The 14378-nt window shown below is 47.9% G+C and overlaps 1 pseudogene; it reads right to left on the bottom strand.

The window, feature by feature from the left end:
- Nucleotides 1-668: 668 nt before the first annotated feature.
- LOC140193689 (nonsense-mediated mRNA decay factor SMG9-like) lies at nucleotides 669-14107 on the bottom strand (annotated as a pseudogene).
- Between the last annotated feature and the right edge of the window lie 271 nt (nucleotides 14108-14378).

The following is a 14378-nucleotide window of genomic DNA, read 5'->3' as shown; positions in this document are numbered from 1 at the left end:
TGTAGGGTTGAAGGGAAGGAGAGAGGTGAGGATGGAGGGGAGGGTGTGTAGCGTTGAGGAGAATTAGAGGTGAGGAACGGGGGTGGGTGTGTAGGGTTGTGGGAATGGGGTGAATGGAGGTTGGAGGGGTGGGTGTGTAGGGTTGAGGGAGAGAAAGGTGAAGATGGAGGGGTGGGTGTGTAGGGTTGAGTGGATGAAGAGAGGCGAGTATGGAGTGTAGAGATTGTAGAGGTGAGGATGGAGGGGTGGGTGTGTAGGGTTGCTGGGTAGAGAGGATGGAAGGGTGGGTGTGTGGTGTTGAGAGAGATGGAAGTGAGGATGGAGGGGTGGAGATGTAGGGTTGAAGGGGAGGAAGGTGAGGGTGAATGGGTGGGTGTGTCCGGTTGAGCGGAAGAGAGATGAGGATGGAGGGGTGGGTGTGTGGGGTTGTGAGGGATGAAGATGAGGATGATGGGGTGGGTGTGTACAGTTGTGAGGGATAAAGATGAGGATGGAGGGGTGGGTGTGTAGGGTTGTGAGGGATGAAGATGAGAATGATGGGGTGGGTGTGTAGGGTTGTGAGGGATGAAGATGAGGATGGAGGGGTGGGTGTGTAAGGTTGTGAGGGATGAAGATGAGGATGTAGGGGTGGATGTGGAAGGTTGAGAGGGAGGGGTATTTACTCGTACCTTGGATCCTCCTCAGGGTGATTTGCTGATAGGAGAGACATGACAGTGGATTTGCCTGTCCCCTGGAGGCCGATCACTCCCACCACCAACACGTCTGTCTGATCCAGAAGGTACTGTAATACAGGAAACTGTCACACGGGCCTTTTGGTACTTGCAGTCCTACTGTCTGTCTCAAACCAATCGAGTGGGGTTTCTGACTTCTGCATCTGGGGTTGGATCTCATAATATTCAGGAAAGGACCGGCTCGATGGGGAGTGTTGGAAATTTGGGACAACCAGTAAGGGAAGGGCAGAGAGGCTTCCTCACAGGATGGACTGATCACTACCTCCATCCGAACTCTTGTCTGGTCCAGTGTCAGCCACCACCCTGTTGAGTTCAGGGTTTGGGGGAGTTCTGCCTTCAAGGGACCACAATGTGCAGGAAGGTCCATTCTAGTCTGCATTCCAGGGACCCACATCTCTGAGGAGTCTCTCCCACACACACAGCAACAACAGTGACCCACTCCCTGCCCTGGAGATCACCCTCACCACTCACACCATTGTCCCATCCTTACCCATACCCTCCCCATCTCTCTCACCGTGTCTCTCCCCACTCTCCTCCCCATACCAATCACACACCTCCATGGCACTGTCGCACCAGTTCATCTGGTCATCCACCAGCTTTTATACTGTGTTTCATCCTCTCAGGAGGGTGGAGTTTTGCTTGCCCAATGACAGCTGTGTGGTGGTGAGGAGACAGTGTGGGTGGGGATAGGAGCACATATAGGGTTGGGGGGGAACAAGAAAACAGACTTCAGTACAACAGCAAGTACATTGCAGAGCAGTGGACACAGCCCAATCCATCACAGGTGCATCCCTCCTCACCATTGGTCATATACAGAGGAGACACTGCCTCAAGACAGAAACACCCAGCATCAAAGATCCCCACCACCTGGGCCATGCTATCTTCTCACAGCTCCCATCAGGCAGCAGGCAGAAACTTGAAGTCCCACATCAATAAGTTCAGGAACATCTACTTCCCTTCAACCACATGGTTCTTGAATCAACCAGCACAACCCTAATCACTGCTTCAGTTCAGCAACACCGTGATCGGAGGGAGGGTGAGGGAAGAGGGGGTGAGGGAGGGAGGGAGGAGGAGAGAGAGGGGATGGGGGGGTGATAGAAGGATGGGAGAGGGGGGGAAAGGGGGGGAGATTTCCAAAGTGAGACTGCCCTCTCTGTGTATGTTAACTTAAGCACCTTTTGGTAAAGTTGTAGCTCTATAAAACTCTGGTTAGATCTCACTTGCAGTATTGTGTTCTGTTCTGGTCACATCATTTAGGAAGGACATGGATGCTTTAGAGAAGGTGCAGAGGATGCTGACTGGATTAGTAAGCATGTCTTACGAGGAAATGTTGAGATCCCACACTTAACCTTTGGAGCGAAGGAGGGTGAAAGGTGACTTGATAGAGTTGTACAAGAGGCTGAGGTAGAGTGGACAGCCAGAGACAGGATGGATATGAGGGGGCGTAACCTTAAGGTGATTCAAGGAAGTAAGTGGGGGGGAGATGTCAGAGGTAGTGTTTTTTTTACACCCAGAGTGATGAGTGCGTGGAACACATCACCAGGCATGGTGGTAGAGGCAGATACACTGAAGGGACTCTCGTATAGGAACATGGATGAGAAAAAATGAAGGGCTATGTGGGAGGGAAGTGTTAGATTGATCTTCGAGTAGGTAAAAGTGCTGACATGACATCCGTGTGCTGTGATGTTCAATGTGATATATGTTTTTCACTGCACTTGTGCATCTGATAATAAAACTCGATTCTGACTGCAGCAGGAACCCTGGAGTGTCTGGTTGGCACTGTGGGTAAACCCGCTGGCTGTCAGCCCCAGAGACTCTGGAGTGTCCAGTTGGCACACTGGCTCTCATCCCCAGAGATCCGGGACTGTCCGGTCGGTACTGTGGGTAAACTCACTGGCTCTCAGCCCCAGAGACTCAGTGATCGGTTGGCACTGTGGGTAAACCCGCTGGCTTTCAGCCCCAGACACACTATAATGTCCAGCTGGCACAGTGGCTCTCAGCCCCAGAGTCATGGGTTCAATGCCCACCACTGGTGCTGTCTGTGTGGAGTTTGCCTGCTCTCCCTCGGTGCTTCCGTTCCATCCCACATCTCAACCACTTGCAGCTAGTTAGCGAGTCAATTATTTACTCTAAATTATCCTTTGGTATTACTGGTTAAGGGGTTTCCATTAAAACAAATCCAGACCCAATACATCTGTCCAGGAAATTTGATCCCACACTTAACCACCCAGTGCCCTCTCCTTGGGAATATCCGGAAAACCGGACCCATCCTCTCCCCGGTACACCTCGAGCTGACTCGTGTAGCAGCAGAACTCTCAATGATACGATTAAATATTCTCATTTCAGCCTGATACAGCTAAAAAGGTATTGCTTCCAAGGTCAGTACAGTCAACAAAGATACCTTAATGCGATTAAATGAACTATCACTGCTTAAAACTGATGGAAGCAATGCCGATTGTGGACAGACTCCTCGCCGGATTCCACGCAGGAAACGTGGCTGCAGGTCAGGGACACAAGTGCGTTTAAGGAAATGGGGTTTTAAACTCCCAATACCGACTCTCTTTCGGGCAAACGTGCAGTCTCTGGTGAATAAAGTCGATGATCTCAGAGCTAGGGTGCTGAATCAGAGTGACATTAGGACATGTGTCCTTTCTTTCACAGAATCCTGGTTAATCCCTTCGGTACTGGATGCACCGATTCAGATTGACAGGTATACTGTACACCGTCAGGATAGATCTATAGAGTCTCTCAAAAGCAGAGGTGGAGAAGCATGCCTCATGATTAACTCTTCTTGGTGCACAAATATATCAGCGCTGTCCCAATTCAGCTCACCAGACCTGGAATATCTAGCATTTAAGTTCCGTCCTTTTTACCTACCACAGTAGTTCTCCAGGGTCATTTTGGTAGCATTATCTATTCCACCTCAGGCCAATATCAATCAGGCTTTAGATGATCTGAGCAATGGGATCAACATGCACAAACAGCACATCCTAATGCCTTCACCATCATTTTGGGAGATTTTAACCAGGCCAGTCTGAAAAAATCACGAAGCCATTACCATCCATGGATCACTTGCAACACCAGAGGAAACACACTGGACCATCAAGAATGCCTACCCTGCTCTTCCACGCCCTCACTTCGGGAAGTCTGACCACCCGGCTGTACTTCTACTCCCTGAGTGTAGGCAGAGACTGAAGACTGCAGCACCAGCAGTGAGGACCATGAAGGTATGGACAAGGGAAGCACAGAAGAGCTGACAGACTGCTTTGAATCGGTGGACTGGACCGTAATCAGGGATTTATCTTCGAACCTGGATGAGTGTGCTGCAGTTGTCACCGACTTCATTAAAACCTGTGTGGATGAGTGTGTCTACAAAGGGTTACTGTACATCCCCAAACCAAAAGCTGTGGATTAACCAGGAGGTACATCGTCTGATTAAGGCTAGATCTGTGGCATTCAAGTCTGGTGACCCAGGTCTGTACCAGAAAACCAGGTATGATTTGCAGAGAGCTATTTCAAGGGCGACGAAACAACTTTGAAAGAGGTTGGAGGCGACATTGGATGTATGACAACTCTGGCAAGGTTTGCAAGACATTACTTCCGACAAAGCGAAACCTAATATCATGAATGGCAGTGATGCTTCACTACCAGATGAACTCAACGCTTTCTATGCACCCTTTGAAAGGGTTTGCTGCACCCAATGACCCTGTGATCTCTGTCTCAGAGGCCGATGTTAGGCTGTCTTGAAAGAGGGTGAACCCTCGCAAGGTGGAAGGTCCCGATGGAGTACCTGGTAAGGCTTTGAAAACCTGTGTCAACCAGCTAGTGGGAGTATTCAAGGACATTTTCAATCTCTCACTGTTACGGGTGAAAGTTCCCACTTGCTTCAAAAAGACAACAATTATACCAGTACCAAAGAAGAATAACGTGAGCTGCCCTAATGACTATCGCCCGGTAGCACTCAAGTCTACAGTGATGAAATGTTTTGACAGGTTGGTCATGACTGGACTGAACTCCTGCCTCAGCAAGGACCTGGACCCATTGCAGTTTGTCTATCACCACAAGAAGTCAACGGCAGATATAATCTCAATGGCTCTCCACACGGCCTTAGACGACCTGGACAAGACAAACACTAATGTCAGAATGCTGTTCATTGCCAATAGCTCAGTATTTAACACCATCATTCCCACAATCCTGATTGAGAAGTTACAGAACCTGGGCCTCTGTACCTCCCTCTGTAATTGGATCCTTGACTTCCTAACCCAAAGACCACCATCTGTGTGGATTGGTGATAATATCTCCTGCTCGCTGATGGTCAACACTGGTGCACCTCAGGGGTGTGCTACTGCTCTACTCTCTGTATACCCATGACTATGTGGCTAGGCATAGCTCAAGATCTGAGGACCTAAGCTGGTCCCAACATATCGATGTAGTTATAAAGAAGGCAAGGCAGCGACTATACTTCATTAGGAGTTTGAAGAGATTTGGCACGTCAACAAATACACTCAAAAACTTCTGTAGGTGTACGGTGGAGAGCATTCTGACAGGCTGCATCACTGTCTGGTACGGTGGGGGGGGGTGGCTACTGCACAGGACTGAAAGAAGCCTGCAGAGGGTTGTAAATTTAGTCAGCTCCATCTTGTGCACTAGCCTACAAAGTACCCAAGACAACTTCAAGGAGCGGTGTCTCAGAAAGACAGCATCCATTATTAAAGGACTCCAGCACCCAGGACATCTTTTCTCACTGTTACCATCAGGTAGGAGGTACTGAAGCCTGAAGGCACACACTCAGCAATTCAGGCACAGCTTCTTCCCCGCTGCCATATGATTCCTAAATAGACATTGAACCCGTGCACCTTACGTCACTTTTTAATATATATTATCTCTGTTTTGCACAATTTTTAATCTATTCAATATATGTATATTGTAATTTATTTATTTATTAGTATTTTATTATTTTTTCTTTTTCTTCTATATTCTGTATTGAACTGCTGCTGCTAAGTTAACAAATTTCATGTCAATGCCGGTGATAATAAACCTGATTCTGATTCCCCTCCCTTCACCACCCCCCCACCCTCAATCCCTTCTACCCTCCTCTCTTACTCTCCATCTCACCCCTCTTCCCCACTCCTCCCTATTCCTCCTTTCCACTCCTCCATCTCACCCCCTCACCTTCCTGACATCAACCTTTCCCTCTCTCCCCTCTCAGCCTGATCTCTCTCTGCACTGCCTCCCACACATCCTCCCGCACCTCAGATCCCAATCCCTCTTCCTCTCCTCACCCCCTCGTATTCCCTGTCCCTCTTTCCTCCCTACTCTCCCTCCACCTCCCTGCATCCCTCCCCTTCCACTCACCCTCCATTTACCTCCCAACTACTTCCCCTCTTTTGGCCCCAACCTTCCACTCACTCCCTTCTCCTACGCCCCCTCTCACTGTCCGGCACATGACCCTCAGTCGGGAATTCGGTCAGGAGATGGGCACAGGCGGGAGAGCAGCCAGGGTACTCATGGTCGACCGTAGATGCATGGGCATGGTGCAGAGAAGCAGGGTGGGGTGGAGGGTGGTACTCACGGTCAACGGCAGCACTGGGGGCTGATGGGCCCATGCCACGGTTCTGGATCTGGTAGACAGGCTGTGTGGGTCTCTGCCCCTCCTTCTCTCCCTTGGTTGAGCCCAAGGGGGGTGTTGAGGCGTCCCCTGTTGCAGACGTCTTTCCTTCCTCCCGAGACTTCATCAGCACGATTGGCTTCTCTGATGGGGTGCCAGCTGCAGGCGGAGGCATGGCAGCAGGCTTGTTGGGCTGATGGATGAAGGGGGGGGAGAGTGGAGGGTGGAGGGGGGAGAGAGTGGGGGAAGGGGGAGAGAGAGTGGGGGAAGGGGGGGAGAGTGGAGGGTGGAGGGGGGAGAGAGTGGGGGAAGGGGGAGAGAGTGTGGGGGAAGGGGGAGAGAGAGTGGGGGAAGGGGGGAGAGTGGAGGGTGGAGGGGGAGAGAGTGGGGGAAGGGGGAGAGAGAGTGGGGGAAGGGGGAGAGAGAGTGGGGGAAGGGGGGAGAGTGAAGGGTGGAGGGGAGAGAGTGGAGGGTGGAGGGGAGAGAGTGGGGGAAGGGGGAGAGGGTGTGGGGGAAGGGGGAGAGGGTGTGGGGGAAGGGGGAGAGGGTGTGGGGGAAGGGGGAGAGGGTGTGGGGGAAGGGGGAGAGAGTGTGATTGTGAAATAAAGGAGAACAAAAGCATAAGTCAGAGAGTCAGTGGTCAAGAGGGAAGTGAGGGTTGGAGAGAGGGAGAATTCAGCAAATTTCAATGGAAGATAAAATCCAATACATCCGTTAATCTGCACCAGAATACGATCTGTTGCCCTCTCTGTCCCAGCGCCCCCCCCCACCCCACAGTGGGGGTGAGCTGCCCCTTCAAGCTGTCACAGTCCCTTTGGGGAAGGGGTTCCCACAGTGCTTCCCACTATTGGGAAGAGAGAGTCCCCGGTTTCAGACTGGGTGAGAGAGAAGGAAGAGCTGAAATTTCTAAGTGGAGTCAGTGGAATGGGGAACCTGTGGGTGGTGGTGTTCCCCTGACCCTTGTCTTTCTGGGCGTGGTTGGCTACTGTCCCGGAGACTCTCCGTGCATTTCCTGGGCTTTATCAGCCAGAAATTTCCCCCACCCTGAGGGCACTGACCCTGCTCAGGGTCTCACCACCCCACCTCAACGCGCGCAGTCACCCGGGATCTGTCTCACCCTGTCGGTGGGCGGTTTAGCGAGGATGATCGGTGTCTTCTGCATGGTCGTGTCTACTGGTGGGTCACTGACAGCCTGTGGGGTGAGGAGAGAGATGTTGAGCTGGAGCAGGTCTGTAGGGTTGGGAATCTCTCTCTCACTCACACACACACACTCATGCTCACACACTCACACTCAGACACACACACACACACTCATGGGCAGCGTGGAAGCTTAGCGGTCAGTGTGATGTTATTTCAGCGCCAGTGAACTGAGTCCAATTCCTGCCACTGTCTGTAGTTAGTTTGTTCTCCCGTGACCATGTGTGTTTCCCCAGCCTCTCTGGCTTCCTCCCACATCCATACAGGGTGAGGAGGTGAACTGGTCACAGGCGGGGCGGACTCATTGGGCCGGAAGGGCCTGTTACCCAGCTGTATCTCTAAATAACCAAGGGAAAAGAAAGAGCCACACACATCTACAGCTCTGCCCTAACTGATTTACTTCTTAACTGGTGCGATCTGATCTAATCCATGCCAACCGCTCAGAGTCAGCTCCTGCCTCCAAGTGAACACACATCCACTGATGGGGTATAACTCGTAGGGGTTGACGTCATAAACCAAGGGTTCAGAAAGAGCTAACTGGAGGCATTAGAGGTGACCTTTCAAGAATCTTTGGATTCTGGCATGGTTCCGAAGGACTGGAAAATTGCAAATGTCACTCCACTCGTCAAGAAGGTAGAGAGGCAGAAGAAAGGAAATTATAAGCCAGTTAGTCTGACCTCAGTGGCTGGGAAGATGTTGGAGTCGATTGTTAAGGATGTGGTTTCGGGGTACTTGGAGGTACATGATAAAATAGGCCATAGTCAAGAGAAAATCTTGCCTGACAATTCTGTTGGAACTCTTTGAAGAAGTAACAAGCAGGATAGACAAAGGGTGAATCAGTAGATGCTGCGTGCTTGAATTTTCCGATGGCCTTTGACAATGTGCCATAACTGAGGCTACTTAACAAGCTATGAACCTGTGGCATTACAGGAAAGAGTCTACCATGGATAAAACAGTGGCTGATTGTCAAGAGGTAAAGAGTGGGAATAAAGGGAGCCTTTTCTGGTTGGCAGCCAGTGACTAATGGTGTTCCACAGGGATCTGTGTTGGGACCAATTCTTTTCATGTCATATGTCAATGAATTGGATGATGGAATTGATGACTTTGTTGCAAAGTTTAAGACGATACAAAGATAGGAGGAGGGGCACGTAGTGTTGAGGAAGCAGAAAGGCTACAGAAGGACAAAGACAGATTAGGAAAATGGGCAAAGAAATGGTAGATGGCATATAGAGTCAAGAAGTGTATAGTCATGCACTTTGGTTGAAATTACCTAAATGAAGAGAAAATTCAAAAATCCAAGGTGCAGAAGGATTTGGGAGTCCTTGTGCAGGATTCCCTGAAGGTTAATTTGCAGGTTGAGTCTGTAGCGAAGAAGGCAAATGCAATGTTTGCATTCATTTTGAAAGGACTAGAAAGGACTAGTGATGAAATGCTTTGAGAGGTTGGTCATGACTAGACTGAACTCCTGCCTCAGCAAGGACCCGGACCCACTGCATTTGCCTATCACCACAACAGGTCAACGGCAGACACAATCTCAGTGGCTCTCCACATGGCTTTAGACCACCTGGGCAACACAAGCACCTATGTCAGGATGCTGTTCATCGACTATAGCTCAGCATTTAATACCATCATTCCCACAATCCTGATTGAGAAGCTGCAGAACCTGGGCCTCTGTACCTCCCTCTGCAATTGGATCCTCAACTTCATAATCAGAAGACCACCATCTGTACGGATTGGTGATAACATATCCTCCTCGCTGGCGATCAACACCGACGCACCTTAGGGGTGTGTGCTTAGCCCACTGCTCTACTCGCTATATACACATGACTGTGTGGTTAGGCATAGCTCAAACACCATCTATAAATTTGCTGACAATACAACCACTGTTGGTAGAATCTCAGCTGGTGACGAGAGGGCGTACAGGAGTGAGATATGTCAACTAGTGGAGTGATGCCACAGCAACAACCTGGCATTCAACATCAGTAAGACGAAAGAGCTGATTGTGGACTTCAGGAAGGGTAAAACAAAGGAACACATACCAATCCTTATAGAGGGATCAGAAGTGGAGAGAGTGAGCAGCTTCAAGTTCCTGGGTGTCAAGATCTCTGAGTCCCAACATACGTATCGATGTAGTTATAAAGAAGGCAAGACAGCAGCTATACTTTATTAGGAGTTTGAAGAGATTTGGCATGTCAACAAATATACTTAAAAACTTCTATAGATGTACCACAGAGAGCATTCTGACAGGCTGATTGTCTGATATAGGGGGTGGTTACTGCACAGGACCGAAAGAAGCTGCAGAAGGTTGTAAATCTTGTCAGCTCCATCTTGGGTACTAGCCTACAAAGTACACAGGACATCTTCAGGGAGCGGTGTCTCAGAAAGGCAGTGTCCATTATTAAGGACTCCCAGCACCCAGGGCATGCCCTTTTCTCAATGTTACCATCAGGTAGGAGGTACAGAAGCCTGAAGGCACACACTCAGCGATGCAGGAACAGTGTCTTCCCCTCTGCCATACAATTCCTAAATGGACATAGAAGCTTTGGACACTACATCACTTTTTAAAAATGTACAGTATTTCTGTTTTTGCACATTTTTAAATCTATTCATTTATTTATGTTTTATTTTATTTATTATTATTTTTTCTCTCTCTGCTAGATTATGTATTGCACTGAGCTGCTGCTGCTAAATTAACAAATTTCACATCACATGCCAGTGATAATAAACCTGATTCTAAATATAAAAGCAAGAATGTAATGTTGAAACTTAATAAAGCACTGGTGAGGCCTCACTTGGAGTATTGAGAGCAGTTTTGGGCTCCTTATCTAATAAAGGATGTGCTGACATTGGAAAGGGTTCAAAGGAGGTTCCCAAAAATTATTCCAGGATTGAAAAGCTTATCACATTAGGAATGTTTGATGGCTCTGGGCCTATACTCATTGGAATTCAGAAGAATGAGAGGCAATCTCATTGAAACCTATTGAATGTTGAAAGGCCTCAATAGAGTGATGAGGAGAGGATAATTCCTGTGGTGGGGGAAGTCTAAGACCAGAGGACACAGCCTCAGAATAGAGGTCATCCATTTAGAACCGATATGATGAGGAATTTCTTTGACAGAGGGTGATGAATCTATGGAATTCATTGCCACAGGCAGCTGTGGAGGCCGAGTCATTGGGTATATTTAAGGCAGAGATTGATAGATTTTTGATTAGTCAGAGAGAAAGCAAGAGATTGTGGCTGAGAGGGAAATGGATCAGCCATGATGAAATGGCAGAGCAGACTCGATGGGCCGAATGGCCTAATTCTGCTCCTATATCTTATGATATGTTAATTAGTCATACCATTCAGTCCTTCAGTTCTGCCCTGTGTCCCAAACCCCTGGTCAGAATCAGAATCAGGTTCAATATCACTGGCTACGTCATGAAGTTTGTTGTTTTGCAGCAGCAGATCACTGCAATACATAATAATAAACAACTAATTTACAACAAGGAATATGTGTTAAAAAGTAAATTAAATAAGTGGTGCAAAAAGGAAGCCAAAAAAAAATACTGAGGAATTGTTCATGGGTTCATTGTCCATTCTGAAATCTGATGGTGGAGGGGAGGAAGCTGTTCCTGAAAAGTTGAGAGTGTGTGTCTTCAGGCTCCTGTACCTCCTCCCTGATGGTAACAATGAGAAGGGACACGTCCTGGGTGATGGGGGTCCTTAATGAGCCATTGTCTTTTGAAGCTGTCCTCGATGATGGGGTGAGGGCCCATGATGGAGCTGAGCTGGCTGTGTCTGGAGCCTTTTGCAGCGTTTTCTGATCACACAGAGTCGCCACTTCTCAGCGCCATCTTCATTTTCCACGCAGCTCCATGCAACCAAGATAGGGCTAGTATCACAGACCAGTTAAACAGAGAGAATTCGTATCACAGACCAGTATAACCAGAAGACAGTTGGTATCAATAGTATAATTAGTCAGTATGACATATTAGTATTGTAGGAGGTAGACAGTTAGTGTCCCATCGTGTAAATGGGAGATGGTTAGTACCCTCTCCTTGTATAACAGGAGACAGCTAGTATCGCAGTTTGTTATAACCAGGAGACAGTTAATGTTCCAAGTATAATTAAAGACAGTTATTGCTAGTATGACTAGGAGATAATTAGTATAACAAGGAGACAGCTGTCATCACTAATAAAACTAGGACACAGTATCACAAAGGTATCACCAGTAGTATCACAGACCAGTATAACTAGCAATCAGCTGGTATCACTAGTATAACTAGAAGGAAGATAGTACCACAAGCTCCTACAATAAGACAGCTAACAACCTAAACTAGTATAACCAGCAGAGGATTGGTATCACTGGTACAACATGTACGCAGTTTGTATCACAGACTAGTAGAAATAGCAGGTGATGGGTACAACTAGTATAACAGAAGATGGTTAATATCCCGGACTAATGTAACCAGTAGAATGCCAGCTCTCCCCAGGGCTACCACAACCAGAAGATCATTGCGCATTAACCAATATAAATAGTATATTTACAGGTTACTTACCGCCTCGGAGCCGTCGCTGCGCTCCAGCTCGACTCTGCCCGGACCCTCCTCGGCCACACACCAGCACCACACGATCAGAACCTCTGAGAAATAGATCCGGCCGGACTGCCGATTACCCACGAAACAGTTCCGACCGCTCCCTCAGTTCTGCCCTGCCAGTCAAAATCAGAATCAGAACCAGGGGTTTAATATCACTGGCATATGTTGTGAAGTTTATTGTTTTGTAGCAGCTGTACATTGCAATACATAATAATAAAACTACAAATAAGTATGCAGTGTATAAAAATGAATAAATAGTGCAGAGAGAGAAAAATACTGAGGTAATGTTCATTCACCAAGGGGTCCGTGTGGACCCCATGCAGGGAACTCCTAATCTACAGGTTTGCCGATCTCACCACCGCAGTGAGTCGGAGTACAGGAAGGAGTTAGAGAGCTGAGTGACATGGTGTCACTACAACAACCCTTCTCTCAACAAAACAAAAGAATTAGTCATTGACTTCAGGAGGTGAGCAGTGCGCATACTCCTGTTACATCAACAGTGTTGAGGTGGAGAGAGTTGAGAGCTTTCAGTCCCCAGGACAGACATCCCACCTCTCCCGGAAGTTCCGGGAGTCTCCCACATATTAATAGTGGCTCCCTGATGCCCGCAAATTATATACAATGTCACGGAAATCAATTTTTTTGAGAGCGAGCGAGCAAGAGAAAGAAAGAGAGAAAGCACGAGAGAGAGAGAGAGAATGAGAGAGAGAGCGCATGCGTGTCATGGCTGTGTTCCAAAAAAAGAAAATATAAAACATACGTCACCCCAGACTACCCTAAAATGTACCCCTGCCTAATAGGGGTCAAAATAATGACTGTTGCTCGCTGCACTGTTTTGCAACAGTGACTTTTCTATTGCCCATGGTGGGTTAAGACTGTAAAAGACATGTTGAGGTGAGTTTAACAGGTGTCATTCGTTCATTAGCATAGCTAACGTTATTTAAACTAGCTGACTAGCTGCTCAGGAGCTACTCTATTGCAAACATCCCATCTCTCCTGGAAGTTCTGGGAGTCTCCCGCAAATTGATGGTGCTACCTCCCTGAAATGAGTTTTTGCAGGGTGGGATGTCTGCCAGGAGAGAGCACCACCACCAGTACCCTGTCCTTGTCCAACCACACTGACGAAAGGCTATTTGACTCATCGAGTCTAATCATCGTGGCTGGTCCATTTCCCCCTCAACCCCAGTCCTTTCTCCCTGTATCCCCTCATACCCTGACTAATCAAGAATCTAGCAACCACTGCCTATACCCAACGACCTCGCTTCCACAGCCACCTGTGGCATTGAATTCCACAGAGTCACCACTCTCTGGCTAAAGAACTTCCTCCTCATCTCTGTACTAAAAGGACGCCCTTCTATTCTGAGGCTGTGTCCTCTTGTTTTGACTCCCCATCCACTCTTAAGAGCCCTTTCAACATTTGTTCCGTTTCAATGATATCCCCTCTCATTCTTCTGAATTCCAGTGAGTAGAGGCCCACAGCCATCAAAACTCCACATATGAGAAAACTTTTAATTCTGGAATCGTTTTCGTGAACCTTTTTTAAACCCTCTCCAATGTCAGCACATCCTTTTTTGGATTTGGGGCCCAAAACTGCTCACAATACTCCAAGTGAGGCCTATAAAGCCTCGACATTACATCCTTACTTCGAATTCTAATTCTCTCAAAATGAATGCCGACATCACATTTGCCTTCCTTACCACTGACCTAACCTGCAAATTAACCTTTGGGAATCCTGCACAAGGACTCTCAAGTCCCCTTACACCTGGGACTTTTTGAATTTTCTCTCCATTTACATAGAAAATAGTCTACGCTTTTATTTCTTCTGCCAAAGTGCACAACCATACTCTTCCCAACACTGTATTCCATCTGTCACTTCTTTGCCCATTCTCCTAATCTAAGTCGTTGTGTAGCCTCTCCACTTCCTCAACACTACCAACCTCTCCAACTACCTTCATGATGTCCAAACATGGCCTCAAAGCCATCAATTCCATCGTCCAAATCATCGACATATGACATAAAAAGAAGCGGTCGCATACAGTCCCCTCTGGAGCACCACCGGTCACTGAACCAGGAAAGGCTCCCTTTATTCCCGCTCGTTACCACCTGCCAATCAGCCAATGCTCCATCCATCTTAGTATCATGGGCTCTTAACTTGTTAAGCAGTCTCATGCATGGCACTTTCTCAAAGGCTTTTAAAAATCCAAGTACACAACATCTACTGATTCGCCCTTTGTTTATCCTAATGTTATTTCTTCAAAAAAG

This window comes from Mobula birostris, unplaced genomic scaffold (genome assembly GCF_030028105.1).
Source record: "Mobula birostris isolate sMobBir1 unplaced genomic scaffold, sMobBir1.hap1 scaffold_714, whole genome shotgun sequence".
NCBI classification, from domain to species: Eukaryota; Metazoa; Chordata; class Chondrichthyes; order Myliobatiformes; family Myliobatidae; genus Mobula; species Mobula birostris.
The sequence above is the reverse complement of the archived record's forward strand: the minus strand, read 5'-3'. Positions and strand labels throughout refer to the sequence as shown.